Below are 19,189 nucleotides of genomic sequence, written 5' to 3'. Positions count from 1 at the left end.
TGTTCTAACAATGCTAAGAGGAGATTAATTTACTCTTAGCAGGAATATCTAAATGTCTTAGCCTTTATTTTTATTTTCTTAAAATGACCTGGGTTTTGTTTTTTTTAAAGCACTTAGGAAATACAGATTTTTTTTTTAAAAAAAAAGAAAATAAAAATCACTCATTATTCTACCACTAGTCATGTTTTGATACATCTCATCCCAGATATCTGAGTTATACTGCACATACTTTAAGGGGCACCATCTAACAATACAGTATAAATATTCTCTCACAATATCATTTTTAATAACATACTATAATTCATGTAACCCATTTTCTGTGACTGGTCACTTATATTACTTCTAATCCTTTATTAACAATGCCAAAAGACCATCTTAGGACCAGGGCTCTGCATACATACATAATTATTTCTATAAGATTAATTCCTTAAATTTGTATTGCTGGATCAAAAAAGATAAGAATTTTAAGGCTTTTTATTAAAATGTTTTTAATTATAGAAGTAACACTTGAACATAATCTATCAAAAAGCAAAAGTCTCTTTTACCTTCTTCCCTGACCCCAACCTACAGTCCACCCTTCAGATGTAACTACTGCAAACAATTTCTTATTTATTCTCCCAGAAATTTTATATTCATACACAGAGATATATGCAATTTATACATATACCCTGCACCGTTACACAAATGGAAGCATGCTATATCTTAGCAAGATATCTTGGAGATCAGTGCCTATATCTCTACCTCAGTCCTTTTAATGATTTCATTAGATTTGGTTGCCTGAATATATCAGAGCTTACTAAAAAATGGTCCCCATTGATGCATATTTCCATCATTTAATTTTTGCTATTACAAACAATGATATATCATCCTTGTACGTGTATTTTGCAAACTTACATAGATGTTTCGGTATAGAGGGAATTTGTTAAGTAAATGGATATATGCCTTTTAATTTTGCTAGACATCATCATATTGCCTTTTCTAAATGGTTATTTTTTTTTACATTTCTTAGCAACACTATTATGCGATCTTTTAATCCTTGCTACCCTGAAAGCTAAGATCCTGCATTATTTATGTTGTATTTTCATTTGTATTTCTTTAATTATGAGTGAGATCAATCACTTTTTCAATTTGGACCTCAAATTCTAAATTCCAAGTGAATCATCATATGGATTCTGAAGACTGGGGAAAATCTTGCCCCTGCCTTCTTTAACTAACTAATTCACTAGCTAAAAAACTGTATTGTGATTTATATCCTTCACTTCACATTCATATTCTCCTGCTTTCATGTATGATAACTTAAAACAATAACAAAAGCTATTGTGTCTTGGCACTGTTAACAATGGCCAAACTGTTTACATGTTTGGGATACTTTGCTGGGAGAATCATTTAACACAAAGTCTTCCCACCTTTCCCACCCCAAAGCAGAGTCACTCAGCTCCACATAATGGCCGTTTGCGTGTGTCAAGATTTCAAAGTAACTTTGAAAGTGCTGTCACGAATAAACCACCATGTATATTATCTATGGCTAGTTAATTATGATTAAAACTCATTAAAATATAGGGTAGTACTCAAATTCTCAAAACCACACCTAAAAAAATAAGAATTACTCAAAAATATTCACAGTGATTATGCCTGGGTAGTAGGATTGCAGATTACTAACTTACTCTTAATCTTTCTGTGGAAATGCTAAAACATCAACACCAAGTGCTCTGGGCAGGAACCTCCTACCTATACCCCTTAAAGAACATACTAGAAGGATTTCTAAAAATTCATAATAACCATTGATTCAATGAGTATATCTGAATACTTTCTGTGAAGCTATGATTGTGCCCCAGACCAGAAGTACATACGGCAGCGCCATAGATACATATCTGCAAGAGAAATGATTAGCAATGTCAAAAGACAGATGAGAAAAAATGCTGATTTAAATGCAACAACTACATACTTGAGGAAGTCTAGGTCTCCATTTCTTTACTGCAAAATGATGGTATTAAGCTAAAGTAGATGAAAGTTTCTCCCTTTTTTTGTTTTGTCTCAGGATCCCATTACACTCTTAAAAATTATTAAGGACCCAAAAGAGCTTTTGTTTTGTGGGTTATTTCAATCTATTTTACTATGTTGGTAATTAAAACTGAGAAAATTTTAAACTATTTATTAATTCAAGGGTAACATTAATAAACCCAATGCAGGTTAACATAAAAACATATTATTGAAAAATAACTAGATTTTCCAAAACAGAAAACAATTATAAGAGCAGCTCTCCTACATTGCTGCAAATCTTCTTCATGTTTAGTAAGTGGGAGACAGCTGGATTCTCTCGTCTATGTCTACATTCCATCTGTTGTGATAACACATGCCACGTAGCCTCTGGGAAACTCACTTTACACTAGTGAGAGTGAAGATGCAGGTAGCGTCTTGGTATTATTACGAAATAATTTTTACCTTGTGGACCCCTTGTAAAGGTCTTGTGGATCCATGAATTATACTTTGAGGATCTCTGAATGAGAAGATTTCTAAGGTCTCATTCAATTCTGACATGTTATGACTGTATGATTCTCCCCATTTAAAAAATGCCAGAATGAAAAATATAGAAAAAAACTGCAGCAAACTAAGATCTAACAGGAAAAACATACCAAAAACAGGAAATTTTTCTCTAAGTTTTGGTCTTCTGGAATTTGCTCTCTCCCAAAATTCAACAGACCTTCCTGAAAAGGAAGGTTATACATATATTACAAATCTCCAATTTAATGGCCAATTAAGATTTTATTTTATTCTACGTGTTTTGTGGGTGGGGTAAGGTGTATAAAAGGTACAAAAAATGTTACTTAGCCGTAATAACTGAACCAGAGGCAGGGATTCTGTGTGTGTGTGTGTGTGTGTGTGTGTGTGAACACAAAAGTATACAAACATTCAGATTTTATTTATAGGGCGCACTTTAGTCATTTCATAAACAGATGAGACCTCTATAAATAGAAAACAATCCTAGAGATCAGGCATTTCCTCTACAGGTGGAATTTCTATAATAAAGGAATTCTTGTGTCCAGTGGGGTTTTTAGACATATGTTACACTGAATATACCAGCCTTAGGTTGAAATGAATACATTAAATACATTTTTAATCATCACCTATGTTAAAAATAATAGTAAAGCCCTATAAAGCTGACTGGATCACCCAATTGCAGGCATTAAGAAGCACATTCATTTAATGTAACTGTGATTAGTAATAAATAGTTTTGCTTCATTCCTTACATGAATTTACATCAGAGAACGGTCTGTTTGCACAGTTGAATGAATGCATTAACCCTTATAAAAGGAGTAGATTCTGGCAAAATACTCCATAAAAAGCTTTTTGAGATGGCATGGCAGGAGCAGAGGTGAGCAGGAAGTGTGCTTATAATCATTTTCCCAACTGTATTTGAAATAAAATTTAAAGCTTCAAAAAGGCATTTTAAAAACTCAGGGTTGTTTTTTTTTTTTTCCCTTGGAGTATAGTTGTTTTACAATATTGTGTTAGTTTATACTGTACAGCAAAGTGAATCATTTATGTATACGTATATCCCCTCTTTTTTGGATTTCCTTCTCATTTAGGTCACCACAGAGCACTGAGTAGAGTTCCCTGCACTATACAGTAGGTTCTCAATAGATAACTAATGAAAACTCAGGGTTTTAAGGATACATTCTGGTTTCTCAAACCAAAATGGTGCCTTGCAAAATAAACATGTCTTTAATATAGAGTTCACTGCTAGTCTCTACTCCTTAGTAGGAAAAGCTGATTACTTAATTTATATAATTCATGTATGATATTCAGTTTACTCATCAGTAAAATGGGGATAAAATGAATAGTGCCCACCAATCTCAACAGGATTATTTGAAGGGCAAATAAAACAATGCATATAAACAGCTTTTAGCAGAGTTCCTAGCCCAAACTAAGCTCTCAGTAAATGAGAGCTTCAATGAGGATGATTCAGTTTCTCTTTTTAAAATGCTACTTGGAAATACAGACCCACAGATACATGGAAATCTGAGCCTGCACTGAAAATCTATAGAAAAGAATGGCCTTTCCATAAAACAGGCATTTGGACTAGTTATCCATAGGAAAAATTAAATTAAATTTGTCCCATCTCATATCATATACCAAAATTAATTCCAAGTAGATTTAAGACTTAAATGCAAAAGGCAAAATTCTACAGCTTTTAGAGGACAATACAGGAGAATATTTTATGAGCCAAGGTAGTATATGTTTTCTTAAATATGACACAAATGGGTTGACAATTAAAAGAAATAGTTAAATTTGATCACACGGGGGAAAAAAAAAAAAACTTCTTCCAACATAAAAAATTTTTAAAAATGCACTGAAACTCAAACCACAAGTTGAGAGAAGATATTTGCCACACATATAACTAACAATTAATTAGTGCCCCAAAAATATAAAGAATACCAACAAATCAATAAGAAAAAGACAATCAAGTAGAAAAATAGGCAGAAGACGTGACTAGGTACTTCAGAGTAGGGAATCCAAATAGTGGATAAATGTATTAAATAATAATTATCCTCTTTGTAATCAGGAAAATATAAACTGTAACAATAATACAGTACCATTTATAACCACCAGATTAGCAAATATTTAAAAGCTGAACAATATCAAGTGTTGGCTAGGATATGTAGGAATTAGAAAATTCACATGCTCCTAGTGGTATTTCAATTTATTTTACCCATTGAAGAAAATAATTAGACATAACCTAGTAAAACTAAAGATGTGAATTATTTATAACTCAAAATTTTCCCTTAAATTCTTGCACTTTCACACAAGGACACAAGTTAAAGAATGTTCATAGGACTATTGTGTGTAATAACAATAACAAAAAAGAAAACAAAGCCATGAAATACTTAATAGCATTGAAGATGGGTGAATTTTGGCCATACAGAGCAATACGAAATATAATTAAATTACAGGAATATTACGGTAAGAAGAAATAAAATCCAAGAATATGTACAATACAATTTCATTAATGTCAAGTTAAAAAATAGGCAAAATTAACTTATTGGACTTCACTGACATTATTAACTGTTTTCTAAAGAGAAGGACAAACAGTAGTGCAGAACCTGGCAGCATCCTGATGTTATCACTGATGATGTCCAGAGCAGCTACCAGATGTTTATCTGTTCATCTGTTTAGGCCTTCACAGTTTCTGTACTGTCCCTTACAGTTTATAAAACACCTTCACATTAAGGTTCCCTTAATATTGTAACCTTCACAACATAACTTCTTTTCATAGGAGTAAAAAGGGGCTCAGAAAGGTTACATGAATTCCTCAGGTTCACACAAACATCTGAAGAGCAGAGTATGACTTTAGCCCACAGCCTTTTCTTCTAACTCTAAAGTCACTCTTCCACGCTGCCTGAAAGTTAGTTTGATCAGAGGATTCTGCAATCCACAAAAGGGAGATGAAGCCCATAAACCAGAATGCAATTGTAGCCCCAGTTCATTCCCAACACCGTGGGCTCTGGAGACCAGCTAGTTCTAGTCTGAGCTACATAAATGGATCTAATCCTAAAGTGGATAGAGGTGAAGGCTGCACTACGATCCAGAGACGCCTTAGGAAGAAACTTCAGACCAAAGCAGGCTGGGAACATTTGCGGTAAGCAAGAGGGTTAGGAGAGCAGTATTCCCAGGGGAATGTTTATTCTCTTTCCATAGGTTAAAAAAGCAAAAATGCAAATCGTTATAACAATTTACCCCTCCGGCCGGCAGGCAAATGCCCAATTGCTCTCTGGGATGTTTTGAGCCTGCCCTCCAGTTTTTAGGACCTCTTGGAGATAGGAAGGATCTTGGGACTTCCAAAGTAAATAATATGTGTAGCTTAATTATTTAGAGTTAATTTATGGCATGGGGCGGTATTTTAAAAAATGTTCAGGGGAACTGCACTGCAATGAACTGGCTTTTATTTTCCCTAAACAAAAATCTACTTTGTTGGTATCATCTTGATCCATAGGGTGACCAAATTTCCCAGTGTGTTTGGGCAGTTCTGGTCTATGCCTGATATCCTGGCATAATTACAAATGGTGCCTGCCTTCAGGAACAAAGAGTCCCAAGTTGGACAATAAATTATCGAATCACACTACTTATCCAAGACTGCCATTTATGCATGTGTTTATTGCATTCAACAAGCATCTATCGAACACCTACTCTGTGCCAGATTCTATGGTATAGGTCAGGAATACAAAATGGAATAAGCCTTTGCAAGATGTTTACAATCTAAGCCAACCCATGGTTCATGGATGGATCAACTGGTTGATTTAATCATCCATTCATTGATGCAATAAGTCTCCCTCAACAAATATTTATTATCTCCATCTAAAACCTGGAAATACAATGGTATACAGATAAAAGTGGTTCCTACCCTCATCAAGTTTATAAGCTTATAGTCTATGGAAAAGATAGAATAACTAGAAATGTGATAAGTGGGAAAGAGTGGTATTCTATAAACAGCATTAAAGAGGTGATGGCAGAATTCTCTTTGGGAGGAATAATGCTCTTGTATTTGGAAATATTCTTTTAAGGGCTTCTAGCCTGGTTTCAAAGGAAGAAGTTTAAAAAAGAGGAGCTAATCTTCTCTTTAGTGTACCAATGTATGTGGGTTCGTGGATTTATTCTATTAATATATTTAACAAATAGTTTTTGAGCATCAGTTTATGGGTATAGAGTAGTGAAGAATGTAGAAAAAATCTTTGCCCTTAAGGACCTTACAGTCTTGTGTAAGGGTTTGTTGGAACTACCCAGTTCATTTATATCTAAAGAATAAATCTATAGATTTATTCTTTCATTCATTCATTTATTCTGTTTACTCAACAAGATGGCCATATATCAGGTAAGGTATCCAATAAGAAATTTGAGGAAGAGTTGTGTCTGATGCCCAACTATTAGTTTTTCCTTTTTATCCCTTCTTAAATTACCTCAAGCTATCCTCAGGTCCTTACTAAGTGTGTCAACCATTCCCCAAAGCTGGTTCTGGAGCTGCATGCAGCTGGACCCAGAGGTGACATATGACAACAAAAACTCAGAAGCATTTACAGCAAACACTCAGATGTTTTCAGAAGGGGACTAGATTTCCTTTATGAAGTATTTAGTATTAAGGTACTAAATAAAAGAGTGATCTCATAGGTCTGGAAAATCTAAGAACACTCAAATTATATTTTGATGGGGGAAATATATAATGTTACATAAGTAATCACTAGAGCATTAACCCAGTCTAAATGCACACACATTTTGCTTGAGAGAGGTCCTAACATTGATAAGTCCTCAAAGGGGTTCATGACTGCCACTACCATCCCTTACCACACAAGAAAAGTCAAGAACCACCTGTAAAGAATGAAAGGAACATAAACTAATTATAATACAAAGCAATAAGTATTATAATAAAGGAATGCACAAAGTGGCTCTAGCAAGCTAAGCAAAACACAAGCAGCAATGGGTAAAAGAATGTGCATTTCTTAAGGTTTAATTTACTTGCATATGTTTTTTTGTAAATACAAGTACTGTGCAGTGGCTCAAAGAGTGGGTTTGGGAATCAGGCAGACCTGTGTTCAAATCCTACTCCACCACTATCTAGCTATGTGACTTTGGGTGAATAACTTTGCATCACTAACCTCAGTTCTCTCAACTACAGAATGGGGGAAATAATTGTCCTAATTGTGGGCTCTAACAGTATCCTAGGAGTCTTAAGAATGGGACCCTATGTAGAGAATGGACTTGAGGACACAGGGGCAGGGGAAGGGTAAGCTGGGACAAAGTGAGAGAGTGGCATGGACATATATACACTACCAAATGTAAAACAGATAGCTAGTGGGAAGCAGCTGCATAGCACAGGGAGATCAGCTCGGTGCTTTGTGACCACCTAGAGGAGTGGGATAGGGAGGGTCGAGGGAGGGAGACGCAAGAGGGAGGGGATATGGGGATATATGTATACATATAGCTGACTCACTTTGTAATACAGCAGAAACTAACACAACATTGTAAAGTAATTATCCTCCAATAAAGATGTAAAAAAAAAAAAAAGAATGGGGTCCTAACTGTGAGGATGATAAAGAACTTGGAAAAGCACCGGGATTCAAAATGCTCAATAAATGTGAACTATGATCAAAACTAAACACACACACACACACACACACACACACACACACACACACACACAGAACAAAGAGTAACTTATCTCTGACAAACTGTCTTTAAGTCTATCCCATATATTATCAGACTATAGTTCCTTAAAATTTCTTAAATGCTAGCATATAAAAATGTGTGTTCAAAAATACATTTACATAATAATTATAGTGTTTTCAGGGTTTGAGAGCAATGAGGTTGTATTTCAAGCAGGTAAGCTGGGCAAAGTGTGAGGAATTAGGGTGGAGGACTTATACAGAGGCAAGCAACTCAAATAATACCTTGAAATGAAATTCTAGGTTTTTTCACAAATAAAAATAAAATGAGCAGAAGGTAAAACCCAACTCTTACTCCTTTCCTGGGTGCAGCCTTTAATTCACCTGGTCTCTTTAGCCTCCCTTTTCATGGAGGTGAGGATGGTTTTGCATTGCAAAATAGACACTGTCACCACAAAGGTGAGATCTCATCTTCTCACTTTCCCTGTGCCACAGGCTTTGAGTCAGACTTCTTTATCTTTCCACCTTGCTGGGTCCTAAATTTAGTCGGGGATCCATGTTAATAACCCACTTTTTGTCCATCTCACATTTTTCTAGATAATGTACGTATGAAAAAATGCCAACCATGCGACTCTCATAAAGGAAGTAATGAGACGCTCTGACCAGGTGTGATAAAAAGAAGAGGAATACAACACAATACTTGCAAACAGAATCCAACAGTACATTAAAAGGATCATACAACATGATCAAGTGGGGCTTATCCCAGGAATGCAAGGATTCTTCAATATATCAAAACAATCAATGTGATACACCATATTAACAAACTGAAGAATAAAAACCATATGATCATCTCAATAGATGCAGAAAAAGCTTTCAACAAAATTCAACACCGATTTATGATAAAAACCCTCCAGAAAGTAGGCATAGAGGGGACCGACCTACCTCAACATAATAGAGACCATATATGACAAAGTCACAGCCAACATTGTTCTTAATGGTGAAAAACTGAAACCATTTCCTCTAAAATCAGGAACAAGACAAGGATGCCCATTCTCACCACTATTATTCAACATAGTTTTGGAAGTTTTAGCCACAGCAATCAGAGAAGAAAAAGAAATAAAAGGAATTCAAATTGGAAAAGAAGAAGTAAAGCTGTCACTGTTTGCAGAGGACATGATACTATTCATAGAGAATCCTAAAGATGCTACCAGAAAACTACTAGAGCTAGTCAATGAATTTGGTAAAGTAGCAGGATACAAAATTAATGCACAGAAATCTCTTGCATTCTTATACACTAATGATGAAAAATCTGAAAGGGAAATTTAGGAAACACTCCCATTTACCATTGCAACAAAAAGAATAAAATACCTAGGAATAAACCTACCTAAGGAGACAAAAGACCTGTACTCAGAAAACTATAAGACACTAATGAAAGAAATTAAAGATGATACAAACAGATGGAGAGATATACCATGTTCTTGGATTGGAAGAATCAAAGTTGTGAAAATGACTATACTACCCAAAGCAATCTACATCTTCAATGCAATCCCTATCAAAATACCAATGGCATTTTTCACAGAAGTAGAACAAAAAAATTTCACAATTTGTATGGAAACACAAAAAACCCCAAATAGCCAAAGCAACATTGAGAAAGAAAAACAGAGCTGGAGGAATAAGGCTCCTGGACTTCAGACTGTACTACAAAGCTACAGTAATCAAGACTGTATGGTACTGGCACAAAAACAGAAATATAGATCAATGGAACAGGATAGAAAGCCCAGAGATAAACCCACACACATATGGTTACCTTATCTTTGATAAAGGAGGCAAGAATATACAATGGAGAAAAGACAGCCTCTTCAATAAGTGGTGCTGGGAAAACTGGACAGCTACAAGTAAAAGAATGAAATTAGAACACTTCCTAACACCATACACTAAAATAAATTCAAAATGGATTAAAGACCTAAATATAAGACTGGACACTATAAAACTCGTAGAGGAAAACACAGGAAAAACACTCTTTGACATAAATCACAGCAAGATCATTTTTGACCCACCTCCTAGAGAAATGGAAATAAAAACAAACAAATGGGACCTAATGAAACTTAGAAGCTTTTGCACAGCAAAGGAAACCATAAACAAGATGAAAAGACAACCCTCAGAATGGCAGAAAATATTTGCAAATGAAGCAACGGACAAAGGATTAATGTCCAAAATTTACAAGCAGCTCATGCAGCTCAATATCAAGAAAACAAACAACCCAATCCAAAAATGGGCAGAAGACCTAAATAGACATTTCTCCAAAGAAGATATACAGATTGCCAACAAACACATGAAAGAATGCTCAACATCATTAATCATAAGAGAAATGCAAATCAAAACTACAATGAGCTATCACCTCACACCAGTCAGAATGGCCATCATCAAAAAATCTAGAAACAATAAATGCTGGAGAGGGTGTGGAGAAAAGGGAACCCTCTTGCACTGCTGGTGGGAATGTAAATTGATACAGCCACTATGGAGAACAGTATGGAGGTTCCTTAAATAACTAAAAATAGAACTACCATATGACCCAGCAATCCCACTACTGGGCATATACCCGGAGAAAACTATAATTCAAAAAGAGTCACGTACCACAATGTTCATTGCAGCTCTATTTACAATAGCCAGGACACGGAAGCAGCCTAAGTGTCCATCGACAGATGAATGGATAAAGAAGATGTGGCACATATATACAATGGAATATTACTCAGCCATAAAAAGAAACGAAATTGAGTTATTTGTAGTGAGGTGGACGGACCTAGAGTCTGTTATACAGAGTGAAGTAAGTCAGAAAGAGAAAAACAAATACCGTATGCTAACACATATATATGGAATCTAAAAAAAAAAAGGTCGTGAAGAACCTAGAGGCAGGACGGGAATAAAGATGCAGACCTACTAGAGAATGGACTTGAGGATATGGGGAGGGGGAAGGGTAAGATGGGACAAAGTGAGAGAGTGGCATGGACATATATACACTACCAAATGTAAAATCGATAGCTAGTGGGAAGCAGCCGCATAGCACAGGGAGATCAGCTCGGTGCTTTGTGACCACCTAGAGGGGTGGGATAGGGAGGGTGGGAGGGAGGGAGATGCAAGAGGGAAGATATATGGGGATATATGTATATGTATAGCTGATTCACCTTGTTATAAAGCAGAAACTAGCATACCATTGTAAAGCAATTATACTCCAATAAAGATGTTAAAAAGAAAAAGAAAAAAAAATCTACCAACAATAAATGCTAGAGACAGTGTGGAGAAAAGGGAACCCTCCTGCACTGTTGGTGGGAATGTAAATTGATACAGCCACAATGGAGAACAGTATGGAGATTTCTTAAAAAACTAAAAATAGAACTACCATACGACCCAGCAATCCCACTACTAGTAGCAATCCTACTACTGGGCATATACCCTGAGAAAACCATAATTCAAAAAGAGTCATGTACCACAATGTTCATGGCAGCTCTATTTACAATAGCCAGGACATGGAAGCAACCTAAGTGTCCATCGACAGATGAATGGATAAAGAAGATGTGGCACATATACACAATGGAATATTACTCAGCCATAAGAAGAAATGAAATTGAGTTATTTGTAATGAGGAGGGTGGACTTAGAGTCTGTCATACAGTGTGAAGAAAGTCAGAAAGAGAAAAACAAAAACACATATATATGGAATCTAATTTAAAAAAATGGTTCTGATGAACCTAGGGGCAGGACAGGAGTAAAAAGGCAGATGTAGAGAATGGACTTGAGGACACGGCGAGGGGGAAGGGTAAGCTGGGACGAAGTGAGAGAGTGGCATGGACATATATACACTACCAAATGTAAAATAGATAGTTAGTGGGAAGCAGCCGCATAGCACAGGGAGATCAGCTCGGTGCTTTGTGACCACCTAGAGGGGTGGGATAGGGAGGGTGGGAGGGAGACACAAGAGGGCAGGAATATGGGGATATATGTATACGTATAGCTGATTCACTTTGTTATACAGCAGAAACTAAAACAACAATGTAAAGTAATTATACTCCAATAAAGATGTTAAAAAAAAAAAAAAAAGGAAGAGGAATAATCAGCCACCACATTTTCCCCAAGCCCATGACTCCTTCTTATTTTACTGCTATATTTTGAGAAACAAATAATCACCTGTCCCAGTGAATGCATCGAGGAAACAATTTATTACGGGTCATTAGTGGAAGATGCTCTTTGGATTCTGTGCAGCACAGGATCCTCAGATGCCTCACGGGGAGAGGAGGAGGGGCACTGTCTGGTGAGCCATATTTTTTTTTTAGTGTATTTGCATTTTATGTCAATTTTTTTTCCATCGGAATTATTTTTTCTTGACTGTGTAATATATGTCAGAAATCAGAAACCAAATCCTTCTTCCTAGTCAATATTTAGGTCATAAATGTCTACTGCGTGTCTCATCCCAGGATCATAGACAAAAAGAGAAACAAGCACAAAGAGTGTTGGGCTGGAAAAGACTTCAGGGATGATCTAATTTAACTTCCTCCATCGTCATGAATTCGTGGGTTTTGTTGCTGCTGTTGATGGATTTGTTCGTTTGAACACTTACTCTGTACCAGGCATTGTGCTAAGCAGTTTACGTGGCTTGTCTCTTTAAATACTCACACAAAAACAACCCACTACTGTTTGACTTATTTTATAGGAAATTGAGGCTTAGAGGGATTAAGTAACTTACCCAGGGTCAAAGAACTAGGAAATGAATGCCTTCAGGATTTTAACCCAGGACTGAGCAACTCCAGAACTTGCCCTTGTCAACAAGAGTTCCAAGGACAGACTTTAAACTCTCGTTCACGGGCAAAACAGAAACTACCAAGCTCTTGTTCTCTCACAGTCAAGATTGCCTTATCATTTTTCATATTTTAAAACTGAGGCCCAGAGACTCAAATCAATGAACCAAGGCCACAAAAGTACCTAGTAGCACAGCCAGGATGGAACGCGGGACTCTCTCTTGAAACGCCCACTCTCAATCCAGAACCATCGGCAAATTATTTAAATGAAATGGATTTCCCCCAACTTTTAAAGGAACTCGATGTTTCATGAGGTCACATGATTCTGCATGCCTCTACCTTTCTAACATTCCACCTAATTTCCTTTTGCTTGAGTCTTCATTTGCCTACCCCTCAAATGTTGATGATCCTGGGCTTCCCCATCTTTGGCCTCTTTGCTCTTTACTCTTCTCACCAACGTCTGGCCATTCCCATGAGTGTAGTTATCACTAACTAATCATTTCCAAATTTCTGTCTTTGGCCTGGACTGTCCCCTGAGCTCCAGACCCAAGTGTACAACAACCCTCTCTGAATGTCGAAGAAGCACCTAAATTGACAGTATCTAATACCAAATATATGATTCTTTCCAATCCATTCTCCCATATTCCGTCTCTCCCATTCCTTCCACCTGAGACTCATGACCCACCAGTGCACAGGTCCACAAGTCCTGTGGACTTTTATCTCCTAAAATAGATCCTAATTTTGTCCCTTATTTTCCACTGCATTTGTTATAGTTTAAGACCTCATCATCTGTCGTAAATATAACAGACGTTGTAGTAGACTTCCTGCTCCATTCCCAATCTATCTTCCAATCACGCTCCAGAGTGATATTTCTGAACATAACCCATGACATTAATCCCCTGCCTAAGACCAATTCATTGATTTTGTATCATTTACTGGGAGGAAAAGAACACCATATTCTATATCATGACTCATAAGGATCTCCATGATCTGATCCATTGGGAACCCTCTAGCCTCAGCCCCTGCTCCCACATCATATTTTATTCTCGAAATCCCAAACTACTTTTGGTTCCCCAAACACACCAAGCTATTCTGGGTTATGCCTTTGCTTATGCTGTGCCCTCTTACAGAAAGACTTTCTCCACCTACCTCCTCCTGTCATTCTAGAGAATTCCTAATCAGCTTAAAAAAAAAAAAAAAAAAAAAAGCCTACAGCACTGGGTATTCCCAGGTGGTCTCCCATCCAAATACTAGCCAAGCCCGACCCTGCTTAGCTTCTAAGATCAGATGAGAAGCAGCACATTCAGGGTGGTGTAGCTATAGACCTAATCAGTGCTTAAAACAGACCTCACAGGTCATCTTCCACCTCCATTCTCCTCTAGTAGCTTCTGCTCCTAGTGTAGCTACTGTTTCTTGTGCATCTTTATTCCCTGGACACTCATTGCTGCATTTTCCAGAATGCACGGTAATTATTTGCACAGATGTCTGTCTAGTCATATGGACAATGAGTGCCTTCAGATGTAAAACACATACACACCGTCCAGATATATCTACTCAGATGGTACTCACACTCATTCAGATATTCCATGTGTCCTCATATTTATACACACTTATTCAGATGTTTTTGCAAACATATTGAGGTTCACTTATGTTCCTCACACATCATTCCAATGTTACGTGTGCTTGTATAGCTTTCACAGTGTTTGTTCAGGTGATACATTCGTCCCTTAAATGTTACATGTGTTCACTTAGATCTGCCATGTGCCCATGTAGCTGTTAATCAGCTCACTGAAATGCTACATATAGGTATCACTCATACTTAAAACAGTAGTTCTCAAAATGTGGTTCCCAGACCAGCAGCACCAGGATCATCTGAATGCATATTCTTGGGCCCAACCCCAGACCTTCTGATTCAGAAACTCTGGGGAAGAGTTCCCAGCAACGTGTGCTTAACAAGTCCTGTAGGTGATTCTGGCACACACTCAAGTTTGAGACCCACCAAATTAGATGTTACACATCCTCATTCATATGTTCTACTAACACAGGTGACACACACGTTCACTAAAATGTTACACGTTAGTTGTTTTAAAAACAGATTCATTTAGATAGTAAATAGCTCAAACATTACACACTGATATTCAGATCATGCTCGTGCTTATTCAGAAAGTCACACCTGAGACATCACAAACCCTCGTCAGACACTACACATGCTCGCTGAGATGATACACATGTTCGCTGTGTTGTTAAAAATGTTTACCTAAATCTTACATATGTTAAACTATTCATTTTGATCTTCCACACTCACGTGTTTATTTAGATGTCACCTACCCTTTTTCAGATAATATATCAATACATGTTCACTCAGACCTTACACATGTTCATACATGTTTCACAACGCACACAGATGTTTCACAAGCCCATTCTGATGTTAAAGGTGCTTATTCAGATCACACGTGCTCACTTTCACGTCCATGGGACCATTCAGTTGTATGCTCACTCATTCAGAAACTGCTGTGCCCACTCCATATGCACTGCTAACCAACCCCTGCTATAGATGAAGGGTTATCTTCTGCTCTAGCCACTTCCCATCGTGAGGATGGTATCTTCTTTAGAAAGGTTCCCCTTGACTTGGTCTCCTATGGCACCTGCCCTCTCTCCTGATGCTGTTGCTGTGTCTCTCCCTTTGTAGCCTCTCCTGGCTCATCAGCTGCCTCACAGTTTCTGTGATCTCAGGGCAGCTCAAGCTCACCATTGTTTACATGGAATATATATCTGTTCCCCCACACTCAAATACCCTCACCTACTTGGGGAAAGTTGTTTCAGCAACTGTCAGCCTTTCACTGGGTTTGAATGTGCTTTTGACCACACCTTCTGTCGCCTTTGGCAACCCCCAGTTATATACCTACAAGGCTTTCCAAGTTCAGAGGAGCTTTTGATTGGTTCCACTTCATAATTTTATCATTGCCTTGGCCGCAATCAATAAGGGGGGCTTATGCAGTGATACTAGATCAACATCCAAAACAAGGAGTACTGATTTGAGCACTTAGCATGAACTCAACCTCCTTTAGTGGCCCAGAAATACTTCTGTGCTTGTCCCAAGTGTTTCTTCCTCCAATTTACAGAGAAAGAGCTATTTTATGTTTGGAATCAGAATGTTACTAATTTGAATCTTGGTTCCACCACTTACTGGCTATGTGATCTTGAGAAAGTCATTTAATGACTAAGTCCCTTGGAATAGGGACTAAGTCAGAAGTTTAGTCCCACTAATTGAGGCACCTGAGGAATAGAGGACGAGGGAATATTGAAGTTAGAAAACTGGGTACAAGGGGACAATTCCAGGATGGACAATTTCAAGGTCTGAGAAAGGAATAGAGAGCTTGATAAACACAGACTATAGGGTCACTGTTCAGATACCACACTCTGAGTCAGATGAGCTGCAAAGCCACTGACAGCATGGCTTGGAACTTGTGGTCACTGCTTGGGCCTGACACTACCACTCGTTGGGGAGGAGGACTGGGGCTTCTTGAAACTTCCTGCCTTAATAGCAGATTGGTTTTAGAACTGAGATAGACTGAAGCGTTCAGGGATGTCATTAGTGAGCTGAGAAAAGTAGAAGCAAGGAAATGGGGGTTCAAATTGGTGACAGAAGGGCTGCTAGAGTGGGTTTCACATTTCTGTGACATTTAAGTCATAAGGCAGTGCATATTAACCAAAAAGGCCACCAGGCTGTACACATTCACTCCTTAAATAGGTAACATGTATAGAGTGCTTAGAACAGTGCCTGATCCAGAATAAGGACCACATAAGTGTTTTCTAGTGTGATGGTATTTATGAATTAACTCAACAAATACATAGTATGCACGTGCTATGTTTCAGTTGTTAGGGATAGACAAAATAAAATCATAACTCCTTAACTCAAGAGAGAAATAATCTGCTAATAGCCTAATTTAGAGAAACATAAAAACAAAAGGAAGGAATGTCCAATTCTGCCTGGGTCTGGTGAGGCAGGGGTGTCCCAGGGAGCATTTCTGATGTGTTTGTGTGGACTCTTGGGTAGTCAGCAAGAAGACGGAGAAAGTAGGGTATTCAGACAGAACACTAGCAAGTGCAAAGGTAATACATTCAAGGAAATGGAGGGAGCCAAAGGAACTATACAGAGAATGGGGAAAGGTCATGCAATAGAGGAAGGTTAGAACCAAATCACAAATGGCCTTGAATGTCTTGATAAAAGATTAGGCCTAAATCGGTAGGCAATAGGGAGCTACTGAAGGTTTTTGAGCAGGAGAATGACTTGAGTTGATTTATGTTTTAGAAATATCGCTCTTGCTACATTGTGAACAATATCAGGAGGAAGACAAGGCAGGAAGAAGGGAGCCCTGCTAGAATATTCTGGCTGCAATTCAGACGGAAGATGATGATGATCTAGATAAAGTAGTAGCAAGAAGGATGGAGATGGGAGGACAAACACCAAAGAGAGTTAAGAGGTAGAAAAAAATGACAAGATTTGATGATCACTTGAACAGGGGGTTGGAAAGAAAGGAAGTATGTCCTTATCACACTTTCGGAAAAACTGTAGTTTTAAATAAAGTATCCCAGTGCAACTGGGAACTGATCTGCGCTGATATCTGGCACTTGTTCAGGGCCACCCCCTTGGTAAAAGATCCAGGAACACTGGCAATGATTCACAGATTCCAATCATTCATGCATTCTAGAGCCTTGACTGCTTCTTCTGGGATGCTAAAGCAGCATAGCTGACCTAATGAAAAGAGATGGTCACAATATCCATTTTATTTAGCCAGGAAGATGGAAGCACCCACCACAGCAATGCACTTACATGTCAGATGAGTCGATGAATGGAAATTCTAAAGTTAAAGCAGAAGGACCCAGGATCAAATACAAAATTGATCAGTGACTATGATATATTTTCTGAATGTATCAAAACAGACAAGAAACTAATTACATGACTTCTGGGTGGACAGAAGCTTGACATTCTGAAATTTCAAAGCTCTATTATAGCTGCCATTACCAAAATATCAGTTTAAAATGTCAGGGCTACATATGAAGTGGGCACTTAACTGAGTGAATAAATGAATGAATGGATTTCTCTGAAATATTAAATCTAGCTTTCAAGATTTCCTGGTGATTACATTATCATTCACATTTTCCACATGGCTTTGGTGATGGCATATTAATAACTGAGAGTGTTGATTAATGGATCAGTATTAACTTGAAGGGAAATTTTAGTAGGATTCCCAGGTTTTTGTACATAGCTCAATCCTGTTCAACATTTTCATCCACAGTTTGGATGAAAGCACAACTGTCGCTCTTATCAAAATAACTCACAGCTGGGGATGTCCCTCTCTCCTTCCTTCCCTGTCCACTGTGATGATCAGGCTAGGTCTGATCTTTAAGAGAAAAATGAGAACTAGAGATCACCTAGTTGCTTTATATTATTTGGGAAATGAAGTAGGGAAAGGGAGGAGGGAAGGGAAGCGCAGCGGGAAACAAAAGGACAAGGGGAAGAGGAAACAGGAGAAAGGAAGGAAAGAAAGAAAATAGAAAAGGAGAGGAGGGAATGGGGAGGAAGGGAAGAGGAAAGGAAAAATGGGAAGAAGGAAGTAAGGGTGGGAGAAGGAAGGAGATAGGGAAAGAAGCAAGAGAAGAGCCACCAAACACAAACAGAATGGCAATTGTTGAAAGGAATGGAACCTAGACAAGAGTCTTGGGCAACGGAAGAGAGTCCCTAATACCTGCCTATAAAAATATGAAGGGAGTCATGTAGAAGAGAGAATAACTTTATCATGTATTGTTGCAGAGGGCTGAAATGGGATAAATGGGGGGAATTTAAGAAGATGGTTGTTGGTTTGGTAAATGGAGAGTTTTCAAACAGGCAGAACTGTTGAAAAATATAACAAATTGAAATGTCATGAGCTGCCAGCAACTGAAATAGTTCATAAGTTATCAGCCCAAGCCTCAGGCTGGGTGAATGAACTTCTGCCTGGTATGGAGATTGGTCCAGACAATCTCACGTGTCTTATATAGCTATTCTAATGTAGACAAAGAAACACTTTTGTGCTCATGTGTTTATGATAAGTTGCCCTAGCTAGCACAGTGAAGAGTAGAGAAAAGGAGAAAGGGAGAGAAAAAGGGAGAAACTCAGAGGATAAAAGGATTCATTCATTGCTTTTTTTTAAATCCAACAAATATTTATTGGTGGCTGAATGGGACTAAAATGATAAGTCAAAAT

At 37.7% G+C, this 19,189-nt stretch overlaps 1 protein-coding gene and 1 pseudogene across 3 annotated transcripts in view; both read right to left on the bottom strand.

The window, feature by feature from the left end:
- The window catches only part of PLPPR1 (phospholipid phosphatase related 1), a 282,374-nt gene that overhangs the window by 204,441 nt on the left and 58,744 nt on the right, over positions 1-19,189 (bottom strand). The gene's annotated exons all lie outside the window — the stretch shown is intronic.
- LOC132368261 (5S ribosomal RNA) lies at positions 14,149-14,267 on the bottom strand (annotated as a pseudogene).

Source organism: Balaenoptera ricei, chromosome 6, assembly GCF_028023285.1.
Source record: "Balaenoptera ricei isolate mBalRic1 chromosome 6, mBalRic1.hap2, whole genome shotgun sequence".
Lineage (NCBI taxonomy): Eukaryota > Metazoa > Chordata > Mammalia > Artiodactyla > Balaenopteridae > Balaenoptera > Balaenoptera ricei.
This window is presented reverse-complemented; position numbering and strand designations above follow the sequence as displayed.